At 43.4% G+C, this 15,946-nt stretch overlaps 1 protein-coding gene across 1 annotated transcript in view; it reads left to right on the top strand.

Moving 5' to 3' along the window:
• Positions 1-14,619: 14,619 nt before the first annotated feature.
• Positions 14,620-15,946, top strand: part of Sec24d (SEC24 homolog D, COPII component) — a 97,235-nt gene continuing 95,908 nt past the window's right edge. Inside the window, exon 1 of the mRNA XM_034499565.2 lies at positions 14,620-14,736. The gene's annotated coding sequence lies outside the window, so the exon portion shown is untranslated. The remainder of the gene's footprint in view (positions 14,737-15,946) is intronic.

Here is a 15,946-nt window from a genome sequence, read left to right on the forward strand (position 1 = left end):
GAATAAACCTTTTTCTCAGCACCTCATGGTACCTTCTCCAAAATAGACCATATAATTGGTTACAAAACAGGCCTCAACAGATACAAAAAGATTGAAATAATCCCTCCTACCCTATCAGACCACCATGGACTAAGGCTGGTCTTTAATAATGACAAAAACAATGGAAAGTCCACATACATGTGGAAACTGAACAACGCTCTACTCAAGGATGACTTGGTCAAGGAAGAAGTAAAGAAAGAAAGTAAAGACTTTTTAAAATTTAATAAAAAGGAGGACACATCATACCAAAACTCGTGGAACTCCATGAAAGCAGTACTAAGAGGAAAACTCATAGCTCTAAGTGCTTACAAAAAAAAAAAAAAAAAAAAAAAAAAAAAACCTGGAGAAAGCAAACACTAACAACTTGACAGCACACCTGAAAGCATTAGAACAAAAAGAAGCAAATATACCAAAGAGGAGAAGTCAGGAAATAATCAAAGTCAGGGCTGAAATCAACCAAGTTGTAACAGAAAGAACTATACAAAATGTCAACAAAACTGGTTCTTTGAGAAAATCAACAAGGTAGATAAACCCTTAGCCAGACTAATCAAAGGGCACAGAGACAGTACCCAAATTAATAAAATCAGAACTGAAAAGGGAGACATAACAACAGAAACTGAGGAAATTAAAAAAATCATCAGATCCTACTACAAAGGCCCATACTCAACAAAATTGGATAATCTGGATGAAATGGACAATTTTCTAGATAGATACCAGGTACCAAATTTAAATAGGGAGCAGATAAACCATCTAAACAGTCCCATAACCCCTAACGAAATAGAAGCAGTTATTAAAAGTCTCCCCACCAAAAAAAGTCCGGGACCAGATGGTTTTAGTGCAGAATTCTATCAGACCTTCAAGGAAGACCTAATACCAATTCTCTTCAAACTATTCCACAGAATAGGAACAGAAACAACACTACCCAATTCGTTCTATGAAGCTACAATTACGCTCATACCTAAACCCCACAAAGACCCAACAAAGAAAGAGAACTACAGACCAATCTCACTTATGAATATTGATGCAAAAATACCCAATAAAATTCTCGAAAACCAAATCCAAGAACACATCAAAGCAATCATCCATCATGATCAAGTAGGCTTTATCCCAGGAATGCAGGGATGGTTCAATATTCGTAAATCCATCAATGTAATCCACTACATAATAAACTCAAAGAAAAAAAACCCACATGATTATCTCACTAGATGCTGAGAAAGCATTTGACAAAATTCAACATCTCTTCATGTTAAAAGTCTTGGAAAGATCAGGAATTCAAGGCCCATACCCAAACATAGTAAAAGCAATATGCAGCAAGCCAGTAGCCAACATCAAACTAAATGAAGAGAAACTTGAAGCAATCCCACTAAGATCAGGGACTAGACAAGGCTGGCCACTCTCACCCTACCTATTCAATATAGTACTGGAAGTCCTAGCCAGAGCAATTAGACAACAAAAGGAAGTGAAAGAGATACAGATAGGAAAGGAAGAAGTCAAAATTTCACTTTTTGCAGATGATATGATAGTATACTTAAGTGACCCTAAAACTTCCACCAGAGAACTCCTAAACCTGATAAACAACTTCAGCAAAGTGGCTGGATATAAAATCAACTCAAACAAATCAGTAGCCTTCCTTTACTCAAAAGATAAATAGGCTGAAAAAGAAATTAGAGAAATGACACCCTTCATAATAGTTACAAATAAAATAAAATATCTTGGAGTGAATCTAACCAAGCAAGTTAAAGATCTGTATGACAAATACTTTAAGTCTCTGAAGAAAGAAATTGAAGAAGATCTCAGAAGATAGAAAGCTCTCCCATGCTCCTGGATTGGCAGGATTAACTTAGTAAAAATGGCCATCTTGCCAAAAGCAATCTACAGGTTTAATGCAATCCCCATCAAAATTCCAAATCAATTCTTCATAGAGATAGAAAGAGCAATTTGCAAATTCATTTGGAATATCAAAAACCCAGGATATCGAGAACCATTCTCAACAATAAAAGAACTTCTGGGGGAAATCACCATCCCTGACCTCAAACTGTACTCTGTACAGAGCAGTAGTGATAAAAACTGCATGGTATTGGCACAGATACAGACAGGAAGATCAATGGAATAGAATTGAAGATCCAGAAATGAACCCATAAACCTATGGTCACTTGATCTTTGACAAAGGAGCTAAAACCAACCAGTGGAAAAAGGACAGCATTTTCAACAAATGGTGCTGGATCAACTGGAGGTCAGCATGTAGAACAATGCAAATCAATCCATTCTTATCCCCTTGTACAAAACTCAAGTCCAAGTGGATAAAGGACCTTCACATAAAGCCAGGTACACTGAAACTAATAGAAGAGAAGTTGGGGAAGACCCTCGAATACTTAGGCACAGGGGAAAAGTTCCTGAACAGTACATCAATGGCTTATGCTCTAAGATCAAGAATTGACAAATGGGACCTCATAAAATTGCAAGGATTCTGTAAGGCAAAAGACACTGTTAATAAGACAAAACAGCAACCAACATATTGGGAAAAGATCATTATCAATCCTAGATCCGATAGAGGGCTAATATCCATATATACAAAGAACTCAAGAAATTAGACTCCAGAAAACCAAATAACCCTATTAAAAATGGGGTACAGATTTAAACAAAGAATTCTCAATTGAGAAAATTCGAATGGCCAAGAAGCACCTTAAAAATGCTCAACATCCTTAGTCATCAGGGAAATGCAAATCAAAACAGCCCTGAGATACCACCTCACACCAGTCAGAATGGCTAAGATAAATTCAAGTGATGGTAGATGCTGGCGAGGATGTGGAGAATGAGGAACACTCCTTCATTGTTGGTGGGAATGCAAGCTGGTACAACCACTCTGGAAATCAGTCTGGCGGTTCCTCAGAAAACTGGACATAGCACTACCTGAGGACCCAGCTATACCACTCCTGGGCATATACCCAGAAGATGCTCCAACATATAACAAGGACATATGCTCCACTATGTTCATAGCAGCCTTATTTATAATAGCCAGAAGCTGGAAAGAACCAAGATGTCCTTCAACAGAGGAATGGAGACAAAAAAAAAAGTGCTACATTTACACAATGGAGTACTACTCAGCTATTAAAAATAATGAATTTGAGAAATTCTTAGGTAAACAAATGGAACTAGAAAATATCATCCTGAGTGAGGTAACCCAATCACAAAAGAACACACATGGTATTTACTCACTGATATGCAGATATTAGCCTAAAAGCTTGAAATAGCCAAGATTCAACTAACTGACCACATGAAGCTCATGAAGAAGAAAGACCAAGTGTGGATGCCTTGGTCCTACTTGGAAGGAGTGACAGAATGCTCAAGGGAGAAAATATGGCGACAAAGTGTGGGACAGAAAGTCAAGGAAGGGCCGTCTGGAGACCACTGTACCTTGGTATCTGTCCCTAGTGCAGTCACCAAAGATAGACGCCGATATGGATGTCAGGAAGTGCATGCTGACAGGAGTCTGATGTAGCTGTCTCCTTGGAGGTCTGCCAGAGTCTGACATATCCTGAGGCGGATGCTCGAAGCTACCCATTGATCTGATCAAGGGTTCCCAATGGAGAAGTTGGAGGACTGAAGGAGCTGAAAGGCTTGGTGGCCCCAAGAGGAGAGCAACAGTGCCAACCAACCAGAGCTCCCTAGGGTCTAAACCACCAGCCTGGGAGCCAAAGGGAGGCACCCATTACATCAGCTGTATACTTAGGGGAGGATGGCCTTGTCAGGCATGGGTGGGAGAGGAGATCCTTGGTCCCATGAAGGCTGAACATGGGCGGGGAGGAATTTGAGGGTGGGGAGGGGGGAGTGGGGAGTAGGTGGGGGCACACCCTGTGGAGGCAGGAGGGGGGGATGGAATAGGGGGTTCCTGGGTGGTGGGGGGAATGGGGTGAGGGGATAAAATCTGAAATGTAAACATAATATCCAGTAAAAAATATGAAAAAAAAGCATGTTAATTTTTCTTTTGGTTTAGTTATTAACTCTGTGAAAGTACTGATATTCAATGCAACTTGCTAAATGTTTCCAAAGCTGATGCATTATGTCTACTTACTTTTCATATTTTCAAGAAAATTTAAAGACATAATAAGTTTTGTGTTATTGTCTTGTTCTTAACTCCATTTACAAAGAGGTCGCTTAAACATTTATATATTTCTAAATTTGACTAATATTAGTAGCAGAGGAAGCACCTGATTTTGTGTTGAACCTGAATCATTTTTATTTTAATATCAAAGTGTGCAAATTATATAGTCTAAGCCCCCTGTGTGACTATAGCTAGTATGTATACAATTTGACAACTGTGGTATTTGCTTTGGTTGCAAGATTGGATGGTTTTCTGCTGTGGCACCTGGTGTGTTGCTATGACATCTTACCATCTGTTTGTAAAATTATTCTGTTAATACATCCAATTAAAAAAATACAGTTGTTCAGCTTTTTGTATAATGACTAGAAAACTTGGAGTGCAAATGAGCAAAATTTAAATGTGAAGCCACGTGATCTAAGTCAGAAGTTGTGCCTCACAGAACAACATGTTAATATCTTCCCCGGTCACATATGTCCAGGCATGAACTTGATACAACCATTTTAAAATAGCATTAATGTTTGGCAATTATAGGTCATCGTTAGAAATTTCCATGCATTACTAAGTGACATTTCCAACATTATTAAAGAACCAGATACTCCATACTTAATTTGTCACCCAACGCTCTTGGCGCATGTTCAGGGCCCTTTGTAGGTTCACTGTGGCAGGCCTATCCAGACGCTATTTTGGGCACATATTCCATGGATTAATCGGTAATTCCCCACATATCTCAGTGTCCTTGTTGATTAGCACCCCGGGACCTTGCTACATATTGAGAACTAGAACTCAGGCCAAGGCATAATTGGCTAGAATACCAAAGAGATTGACAAGAAAAGGTCAGGCTAAGGTGAGAATTCTGTCATGCAAATATTAACTAACAGAGATGATGTGCTATGTGAGACTGTGGTGGGAATTAGAATAACATGCAGACCCATCAAACTGACCCCAGCAGCCTTTATGACCACACAACCTAGCTGTTATACCTAGAGAATGAGCATGGGGACTATTTTAGGCAAACGGAGACACTGAAACCCAGAGGTCATCACAACCACTAAAGTGCTATTCTGAACATCAACATCTTAAATGTTAAAATCCACAAGCATCATCACTGTCTCTAGCATCTAAAAAACCAAAAATCACACCCAGAGAGATTAGAATCTTAAACACAGACATCTTGGAATCTGAAATCCCAAGGAAAACCTATCCAAAAAGAGCAGAAGGGTCCTAGGAAAGGAACTGATGCAGGCTTGGTTATACACAGGATGCAGTGTTAAGCAGAGCAAATGCATAGGAACTGGTGTATTAGTCAGGGTTCTCTAAAGGAACAGACTGATAAACTTATCCATATTAGAAGGAGTTTTTTGAGAGTGGCTTACAGATTATGTGGCTTGCTAAAGGAGGAAACCAGGAGACTGAAGGGTGCTGAGTCACAGGGAAGATGTAGAAATCCTATTACTTACTCCAGCCTCTCCCTGGGACAGACTAGACTGTCTTAGCTGCTCCCTGATGTCACACTGGGCATGCCCATTCAGGTGGATTAGAGCATGAGGGTGGAGAAAGGGCAAGGCCAACCCAAGGTTTCTTTCTCTCTTCTCCTTCATCTCATTGCAGATAGGACAAACTGATTCCAAGATACCTCCAAAGTTACTGTTCAGCTGCCTTCTCAAACACTGGGCAGAATGAGACAAAGAAAGGAGCAACCCAGCAAAATCCCCAAGGCATGCCCACTATGTTCCTAGGTGTGTCTCCCTTGCAGTGAGTTTGACCCAGCTATATTCACAGAGCCTTTTCATTAGCCAACTCAAAAAATAACAGATATGATGGGCTTCTGAGCAATTGGTCACCCCAAATCTAGCCAGGATTTCAGGTTAGACATAGGAAGAGGCAGATACTTCTATCAGCGTGGTCCTTCCCATTATGATTCATGGTTGCTTACTGCCATTCATCGATGATCTTATCAGGTTAAAGACTCTAAAGGAAAAGCATGTCAGCCTCCTTCCTAAATGCATAACCCAGTAGATGATAAGTCTCATCTGGACAACTCTACACCAGTAGAACAGGTGCTTTGGGTCGGATCAGTCTCTGGACACAACACTGAGTCACCTGCTTTGTGTAAACCAATAGGTTCCATTTTGTAAAGGAGCCAGTGAGTTTTGCATTTATCAAAAAGCATGGGTATGATAGATCACTCTGTGCTTTCTATAAGGCTTACTGGGGGACTTATCAAGCCACATAGGTTAACAGTATGTACGCAGGTAGCATTAACTTATTATGTGTCGGTTTGGGTTCAGATTCCTTTTGTTAAGGTGATTTTACAAAGCCAAACAACTGCCACATTATGATATGCAATCAGCTGTGAAAATTTATAGGAGAGCATCATGGCTAGACACTTTTTTTTGTTTGTTTTGTTTTTTTTGTTGTTGTTTTTTGAGACAGGGTTTCTGTGTGTAGTCCTGGCTGTCCTGGAACTCACTCTGTAGACCAGGCTGGCCTCGAACTCAGAAATCCGCCTGTCTCTGCCTCCCAAGTGCTGGGATTAAAGGCGTGCGTCACCACCGCCTGGGGACACTTTTTTTCTGTGGAAAAAAACAAAAAAAAAACAAAACAACCCCCCCCCCCCCCAAAAAAAAAAAACCCTGGAAACCTTCAAGAAGTTACAAGGGTCAGAGAAAGTTATTTAGGGGATTTGCAAAATGACAAGTTTTAATACATTGCTGTCAAAACTCTATTTTAATCAATGGAGTCAGTGGTATACTCTGCATAACAATTATTAGGACTGGCACAAAGAATCAAACTTTATTTAAGTGCTTTGTTTTTGCCCAAGTTTTATCTAAATATCAGAGTCATGCGAAGTGCCAGGCTGGTGTAACTGGCTTTCTCTTCAATGACCATGCTTGGAGGTTTCACCGAATGTGGTCAGAGAAACTGGAAGCAATATTACTTTCCCTCTTGCCCTCCAAAGTCTAGTAGGTTCCACAGAACTAAGGGATATCTCTCAAAAATACTCTGTAACTATAGAGAGTCTCCTGTTCTCTTGTTCAGGGAGGCCAAGATGAGGTCACTTGGTAAGCTCCAATCACTGTCCAGTCTACAAAGAGGAGGGTCAATACTGAGGAAACATTTTCAAAGGAAGTCATGGTCAAGCAAGGCCTTTGACTTATCTTCACATAGATAGAACAACTGGTAAAAGAAATGCTGGAGGAGCCAAAGGTTCCTCTTAGGCTCAAGAATGACCCCTGAAGATCCTTAAGTGGCTTTAAAAATAAAAAATTAAAAATGATTAATTTTGGCCATTTGAATGGCCTTAAACACCAGAAGGAAAGTATGGCCAAGGTGGCAGCTGATTGGCATGTTTCTTTAACAGTTTAAGGGACTGCACACTCTGCATATTGGCTTAAAACCAAAGAAGATATTATGTTGACAACTATTTCTCATTAATGATTTTTCTCCTTGATAAGAAAATGGCTACTCAGGTGATTGGACATTAGTCCAGGACTACAATACCTACCGGTGGCTAAGAGAGGCAGGGCCACTATTGCTTTAAAGTAACAATGAAATGATGCTTACATTTCTTCTCTCTCTCCATCTCTGGAAGCCATCTGGGAGAGACCTCACGCTGATTCTAGCCACTCCGACAGCTATCAAAGCATATCCTGGGTTCATCCCTCTCAAGACCAGCTGTGGATGTTGGACATTTTGGGAAATGACCATCCTCCTCTGAGCTACACTGTAGTGGCTTCTGGCATTCTTCTCTCCACTTCTGTCCTGCCTCTACACATGATTCTGCTGATGGAGCCTCAGGTTCCCTGCCCTCCAGAGGTTTACCTCAGCTGCATGAACCAGTCCCAGGAGCCCACCTCAGAAGAGTCCTCTCTTTCTTAGACAAATACTTCTTAGACTCCATCCCATCTCAGCGTTACACAGCTAGGACAGTCATTGACCCTTTCCATGACAGCAGTTGGTATGGATCTCTGAGAGAGGAACATGAGTAGACTAGAAAAGCAAAATCGGGCTTCCTGAAATAAATTCTTCTTGTTCCCAGAAAACACTGTGAGGCAAAACAGTGGGAAGGTACAGGGGGTGAGTAAGTAAGTAAGGGGGTGAGTACCTAAACAGGACCAGTCGGGGACAGAGGAAGACCCGGAAGCTCTATAAAACACCCAATTCAGAGTCCATTTAATGAACCTCCACCTTTGGCTTCTCTCATTCTGAATGTTGTTACTTTTCTCTTATGGCTTGATCATCTGTATTTCCTGGTCATTCAATTCTTTATTTGTGCCAGGAAACAAACTTGATTATCTCTAGCCAACCACCGTCCCCCACTCTTAGACCACCCTGTTGGGATGGAGGTAAAATGCTTATCTTCACTATCTATATGACTACGCACTCATAGAATTTCTATATTAAAAAGAGGAAAGTTGCAATAAGCAGAAGAGAAGAGACAGAAGAAAAGTGCAGTTAGGTTGAAGAAATAACTGGAGGGGGGAAATCTGCTAGAGAGGAGAGGTTCTGACAAATGCTCTAATGCAAATAAGAGGACCTACAGCAACCTGTTCACAGTAAGCCAATGGACCACCAACCAAATAAAGTATCCAGACCCCATAAACAGCTCACCAACATCTGCCTGAGGTGGCAACATGATAATTAGCCCCAAAGGCTGTGCTACTATCTGGCAAGGGTGGAGGGGACTCTACTGGTGAAAGTAGATTTTTCTTGGGGGTCTCACACTGAGTTGTCAAAGTGTTAACAGTTTCTCAAGTGCGAGGACCTTATGAACAAGAAGGTAAAAATGGAGCAAATGTTTTCCCGGAACCTCCCTCCCCACAATCCCCTTTTCCAGTACCCTACTTCCCATTCAGGGTTGATATAGACCAAGAACACAATAGTCACCCAGGCCTCTCTACCTTCTCCATCTCCATTCTGTCCCACCTCCTTCTTCACCACTGTTCCTTCATGTTTTTAAAAAGACTGCTTGGTTTAGACACAGTTTAAGTGTGTTCCCCAAACCTAACTGTGGAAACTTAAGAGATTCCTCCTATGGGGAGGTAACTCAGCCATTGTTGGTACAACCTCAGAAAGAATGAATACGGTTCTGTTAGGACTTGGGTTAGCTCCTGGGAGAGTAGGTCAGTGTACAGGTGTGATCCTGGACACTAATCCCTCCATCTACTGTCTCACTATGTAGTCTCTTCTGTTCATGCACCTACTGTGATATTATCTGCCACAAGGCCATCCCCAGAATTGGACTGATGAGGCTACCCAATCTCAGGCTGTGGACTCCAAAATTGAGCCAAGAGCAGGGGAGAAGGCTTAGTGCTTGAGCTCAGAGCTTGAGTTTGACCCCCAGGACCTGCATCAAAAAGCGGAGGTGACCTGAAGTCCCTTGCTGGGAAGGGGAGCAATTTCCTGGGGTTTGATGGCCAACCAACTCAAGCTCTTGGTAAGCCAGGGAAAGACCCTATCTAAAAAAGTAATGGACACACCTTAGGAATAACAGTTGAGTTTGTCTTTTTGCTTTTTTATGGGTATATGTAGGTGCATACACATGTGCGCATACATACGCGGATACGCGTGCACGTATTCTAAACACACACACACACATTCTAAAAACTGTAGAAGTTTCTGGGACAATAATTCTGAAACCCAATTCTTAATGAGTTTTATTTAAAACAATAATATGTGTTGAACCTTTTTGGGGGTAATCATGAAAATAGATTTGAGGAAATAATGAAAAGAAAATAACATTAATAATCATAAAATAGATGCTAACTTCAGTACCCCCTTCTTTCCCACCCCCTTCTCTGTTCCCCTCCCTTTATTCTTCCCTTCCTTTCCATCTGCCTTCCCATTTTCCTTAACATTTCTAGACAGGGTTTTGTTAAGCAGTCCACTCTGGTCTTGAACTTCAGATCTTCTTGCCCTGGTCTTCCAAGTTGAGATGCTATTGGGATGAAACAGAAATATTCAAAGGTGAGGCCTCTGTGATTGTTTGAATGATTCTGGCATCCATAGGCTCATATATTTGAAAACCTGGTCCCCATTTGGAGGAGCTGGGGATTACTAGGAGGTCTAATTTTGTTTAGAGGAGGTGTATCATTAGCACCAGGCTTTGAGGTTTGAAAAGACGAGGAACATTTCCAGTATCTTTCTCCCTGCCTTGTGCTCTCAGCTGCTGCTCCAGTGCCATGCCTGCCTGCTTGATGTCATTTTTCTCAACATAATGGTTATGGACTCTAATCCTCAGAAACTGTTAAGTCCTTAATAAACTCTTTCTTCTGTAAGAGGCTTTGGTCATAGTGTCTTATCTCAGTAGTAGAAAAGTAGCTGAGACAAAATTTGGTACCAGGAGAGGGGCTTTTGCTGTGACAGACCTGCCACCTGTGTCCTGTTTGGAGAAGGAATGTGGAAGACTTAGGACTTTGGACTAGAAAAGTGTCTGAATGCTGCAAGCTGGGCTTAATGGGCCATCCTGGTAGGAGCTCAGAAGACAATATTGCTGATAGCCATGTGGCCTATGGAGGGCCAGCTCAAGAGGTTTCAGAGAGAAACAGTATTAGCAGCTAGGTTGGAGACCATTTTTGTAATATTTTGGCAAAGAATATGGCCGCCTCTTGTCTCTGTTCTTTAAAAAACAAAAACAAAAAAACCCAAAAAGCAAAAACCAAAAAACAAAACCTGACTGGGGAATAATTGAAAAATAGTGGAATAATTTCATTTGCAGAAGAGATTTCCAGATAGCCTCATATTGATTCTGTCATGTGGTCATTAGTAATCTCTCTTGCTCATGTTTACAATGAAACAGTACAGGCAGCTCAGAGACACAGCTCTGTCTGTAACAGAATGTACAGTTTGAGGAGGAAAAGAGAACCAGGAAGTTTAATGTTGCAGCCATGGCTTGTGCTGACAGAGAACTGGAAAGGCCTGACTTGAAATGGAATAAAAAAATGGGGCCCTCAGGAAAGGCTGTATCCAGGTGAAAGGAAAAGGCCCGAGGGATTATCTGCTCCTAAAAAGCAAGGAGACTTCTGGTTAAAAGCACTGGTTGCTCTTCCAAAGGATCTGGGTTCAATCCCTAGCATCCGTATGGTCTGCAATGCCTGTTCCAAGGGATCTGACACCCTCACCCAGACATACATATCTCAGTAGTAGAAAAGTAGCTGAGACAAAATTTGGTACCAGGAGAGGGGCTTTTGCTGTGACAGACCTGCCACCTGTGTCCTGTTTGGAGAAGGAATGTGGAAGACTTAGGACTTTGGACTAAGGCAAAACATCAGTATATATAGAGAGGTGGAAATTCTTGTTGTGTCATGTGATGTAGACTCATATGATATTTTGCTGAGGCAAGACCCTTGAGTGGACACGTGATGTTAGGAGAGAGTGTAATAGAACTTAACGGACAATGGTTAGCTGTGCAACCCTTTGGTGGTCTCCAGTCTTCACTGATCTTCACTCTGTTGAGAGAGGCACGACAGAGAACTCCTGGCCTCCTGGCTGCTGACTTGTGCCAATTCAGTGTCGGCTTGGTGGTTTCTGCTGGATCATACTACTGTTGCTGATTCATGTTTGGTATCCTGACACTACTGAACTGGACTGTTGATATCCTGACAAAAAGAGATTGGAATCACCCCAAAGAACTACTTCTAAACAGGTCCCCATCCCCTTGTTCTGCTTACCACTTTTTTTCCCCTACCTTTGGACAGTTGGCTAGAAGACGGGTCAAAGCATTTGAGAACCCTAACTAAAGTAAGGTTTGAAAAATCTAAACCAACAGTACATAAAAATAAATAAATAAATAAATAAATAAATAAATAAATAAATCCACTAAAAATGTATTTCAAGAAGGAGCTCAGGCTTCATTCCAAGCAGGCAGCCTAACCTGGCAGTACTGACCATGTGGTTCTGGATTTAAAGTCATGAAGGATGCAGAAGTAAAGAATTGTGAAATCTTCCCTTCTCCAAAGGTAAGGAGATGGTGAGGCCCAGAGTGTAGCAGGGAAATCTCTGCATTGAGGGCCTGGAGGCCATAACATTCCGTGAAGCTATGAAAGTGAAGTCTGGATTGCATCTGAGACCCCAGGATGCTAGAGGCACTAGACTCACGAAATGTCTGCCAGAGACAGCTGCACACAGGGAGCAGAACCAGCCCAAAGCTTGTAGGGCAGAGCCATCTAAGTCCTTTGACATCAGACATAGAGCTACAGGATTTATGAAGTTTACTCTGCTGGGTTTCAGTCTTGCTTCTGTCCAATATTTCTTCACTATGCTCCTGTTTCTCTCTTTTAGAAGGGTAACATGTATTCCTGTGCAATTTTACTTTGGAAGTATATAATTTGATTTTACAGGGGGATGTTGTGCAATTAAGAGATTGCTTGAGTCTCAGATAAGAATTGGACTTTGGACTTTTAAATGGCATTGAGACCGTGAAATTGGACTAAATGCATTTTGCATTGTAATATGACCACAAGCCTATGAGGGCCAAGAAAGTGGGATGTGGTAGTTTAAGTAAGAACGGCCTCCCTAGGCCTATATAGTTGAATATCTGATCCTCATTGGGAAGAATATCTGGTCCCTGTGTGGGAAGGCTTAGGTCTAATCTTGTTAGAGAAGGTGTGTCATTAGAAGCAGGATTTGAGGTTTCAAAAGGCTAGGGACATTTCCTGTACCTCTCTCCCTTTTTGTGCTTATGGATCTGGATGAGAGCTCCCAGATACTGTTCTGGCACCAAACCTGCCTGCCTGCCTGCCTGCTGCCATGTTCTCCGACATGATAGTTATGAACTCTACTCCTCTGAAACTGTAAATCCTCAAAAAACTTTCTTCTCTATATTACCTTGGTCATGGTGACCAAGAAGGAGAAGGAGGAGGAGGAGAGGGAGGAAGAAGAAGAGGTAGAAGAAGAAGAGGAAGAGGAGGAGGAGACAAGAAGAGGAGGAGGAGGAGGAAGAAGAGGAGGAAGAGGAGGAAGATGATGATAGTGTGGTTGCATGGCTTAGATCACCAGCCAGGGTCAGGATTGGGGGTTGTATCTTGCTTGGGTCCCTCTATGTTTCCCTCTTTGTTTCTTGGCCACTGTGACACGAGCTGCTTTACTCTGTCAGTCCTCCTGCCTGTCAGATGCTCTGCATCATCAGGCACCTACAACAGTACAGCAAGGTGACTTAGGACTGAAACCGCAGAGACTGTGAGATAATGTACATCATTACCCTTGAAATTGTTTCTTTTTCAGTGATAAACGGTTGACACAGTTGCTTTAAAATTCCTAATACAGTGGGTGATGGTGACTCCTACCCTTAATCCCAGCACCTGGGAGATAGAGGCAGCAGATTGCTGACTTTGAGGCCAGCCTGGTCTAGAGAATGCATTCCAGGACAGCAAAGGCTTACAGAGAAACCCTGTCTTAAAACAAACAAACAAACAAACAAACAAAAAAACCAAACAAATGTCTTGATAATGATGATGCGAACAGAAGATTTGGCAAGCCTGTGAGGAACTGTTTTGATTATAGATTAATTGAGCTGGGAAGACCTGCCTACTGTGTGTGACATCATTCTCTGGGCCAGGATCCTGGACTGTTTAAAAAGAGCTAGACACAAGCACTGATGGCTCTCTGCTTCCTGACTGTGAATGCAAAGTGATCAGCTGCCTCAAGCTACCACATCAAGAGAGATTACACTCTTGAACTGTGGACCAAAATAAACTTTTTCTCCTTTAAGTTGTGGTTGCCAGAGTATTTTATCACAGCAATAGGAAAAGTTACTCAGATAGCTTTTGATTAGTCAAGCTTAGGGAACTTTTATTTTTGGTTACTCAGAAGAAGGCACATAGTGAGGGCAAAATCACTAGGCTGCTTTTATTTGATAAAACGGAGTGAAGTGTAAATAGCTTTTCCAAACTCGGCTGTGGACTGAACTCATACTTTCTATTTGATAGTGAGAAAGTGGCCTATTGGTCCTGATTTTAGGGCAAAATAGGTGTTTCTCAACTGTTTCTGTCCAGAGGTGAGCTAAAAGTTACATACTTTTGACACAGGCCAGTTCCTGTATGTGGGTGGGACGCACCATCGGTAGCTCACAGTTAAGTGGGGGAGCCCACGTTGGTCCTCCAACCTCTTGCTTCCTTGAGGACACCTCAAATGAGCTTTCTCGTTCCACACAAAACCAAGCTGTCCTGGGCCTTCCTCCTTCTGTTGTTATGCTGGAAGACGTCATCAAATTGTCTGTACCCGCGCCAGATTGCTCTAGCCACTGTGCACTCCCCGACACGCGTCGCTTCCAGGAAGGCGAGCGCAGCGCAGGGATTCAGTGCCACCTGTTGAACCCAGAGCGCCCCTCCTCACCCCACCCAAGTCCCAGGCCACCAGCTCCAGAGGATCTTTGACAAATTGGAGGAGGCGGGGCCTGGAGAGGGAAAAGCTTAGAGGAAAAGACCCGGAAAGAGGCGCGAGGCCGCAGCGGGAGGAGCGGCCCCGCCCCTGCGGGTGCGCGCCGCGGGAGCGAGCGGGTCCAGCGCGCGCGCGCGCGGCCGGGCGCCTGACGTGGCACTCGCAACCCAGAGGACTCGGCGGCGGCGGTGGCGCGGGGCGCGGAGCGTGCAGAGCAGGTACGGCAGACGCGGGGCGCAAGGCGCAGGGAGGAGGGTGAAGAGGGTGAGGAGGGTGAAGAGGGTGAGGAGGGTGAGGAGGGTGAGGAGGGTGGGGAGGGTGGGGAGCCGCAGGTACGGCGGGCTCGGAGCACGGCTAGGGGTGTGGAGCGTCCACACGCGACTGCACCGCGACTCCCCATCAACTTGGCTCCCTGGTTCCCGGAGGAGGAGAGGGCTGGAAATATTCCGAGGGAAAATGGCAACTACAATGTTCAGCTTCGGGACATCGTTAGATGGGAAACGCCAACTTGTCCCGGGTGACAGTGGACCGGGGAAGGGTGTCTCTGTAGAATCCGAGCACTCGAGGTTTGGATTCGAGGCCGGTTTGTGCCAAGTGGCTCTCTGCCATGTCGCCGCTTGCAGCTGAGTCAGGTTTCGGCAACTTGGTGTTCTGGGTGAGGAAGTTTGACGTGGCAGAGTAGAGTGAGGAAGCGAATTCCTCCCAGGACCAGGGAAGAGGGCTGGGCTGCTTCCAGTCCTTTGCAGTGAGCATCGCTGCCGCTGCCCCGCTTCCCTCCCGCAGCTGCTGCGTGGGTGCACCGGTGCGGTCTTCTAAAGGCACTGGGGCTGCACCGGGCCAAGCGGCTGCCACGTCTCTCTATGCGCAGTGGGAGGAGGGAAAGTGTTGTCAGGAACACAGTGGACTGGAGACCTTTGTCTGCCTTTCTGTCCTCTCATACTCTCTCTTGGTTGCTACTCAGAAGCTTAAGGTTTAATATGAAAGCAAAACTAAATCGTGGATATTAGCCTTCACGTTTGAAATTTGCATGCCATTTTCAGAATAAAGAGATCCCAAAGTCTTACTTAGAAGGCATTACTAATCTTTACCTTAAAACCAGCAACGAGAAGGGAAGGAGAGGTACCCAAGTGTTTGATGGAGAAACTGAAAAGATACTAGAGAATCAGGGTTTCACAACTAATGTGGCTTTCGGACACTTTATTTTCTAAACCAGAAAACTGAGGCCCAAAGAGCGACTTCAGTTCACTGTGTCACAAAGCTATGCCCAGGCAGATAGGCAACGAAAACATTTCTTTTGGCACCCCCTTCTTGTTACAAATGTTTTTTTTGAAAGCCAGGCATGGGGGCACACTCCTTTAATCCCAGCACTAGGGAGGCAGAGGCAGGAAAATCTCTTTGAGTTCAAAGCCAGACTGGTCTATTAAATTC

The sequence above is a fragment of the Arvicanthis niloticus genome, chromosome 4, assembly GCF_011762505.2.
Source record: "Arvicanthis niloticus isolate mArvNil1 chromosome 4, mArvNil1.pat.X, whole genome shotgun sequence".
Taxonomy (NCBI): Eukaryota; Metazoa; Chordata; class Mammalia; order Rodentia; family Muridae; genus Arvicanthis; species Arvicanthis niloticus.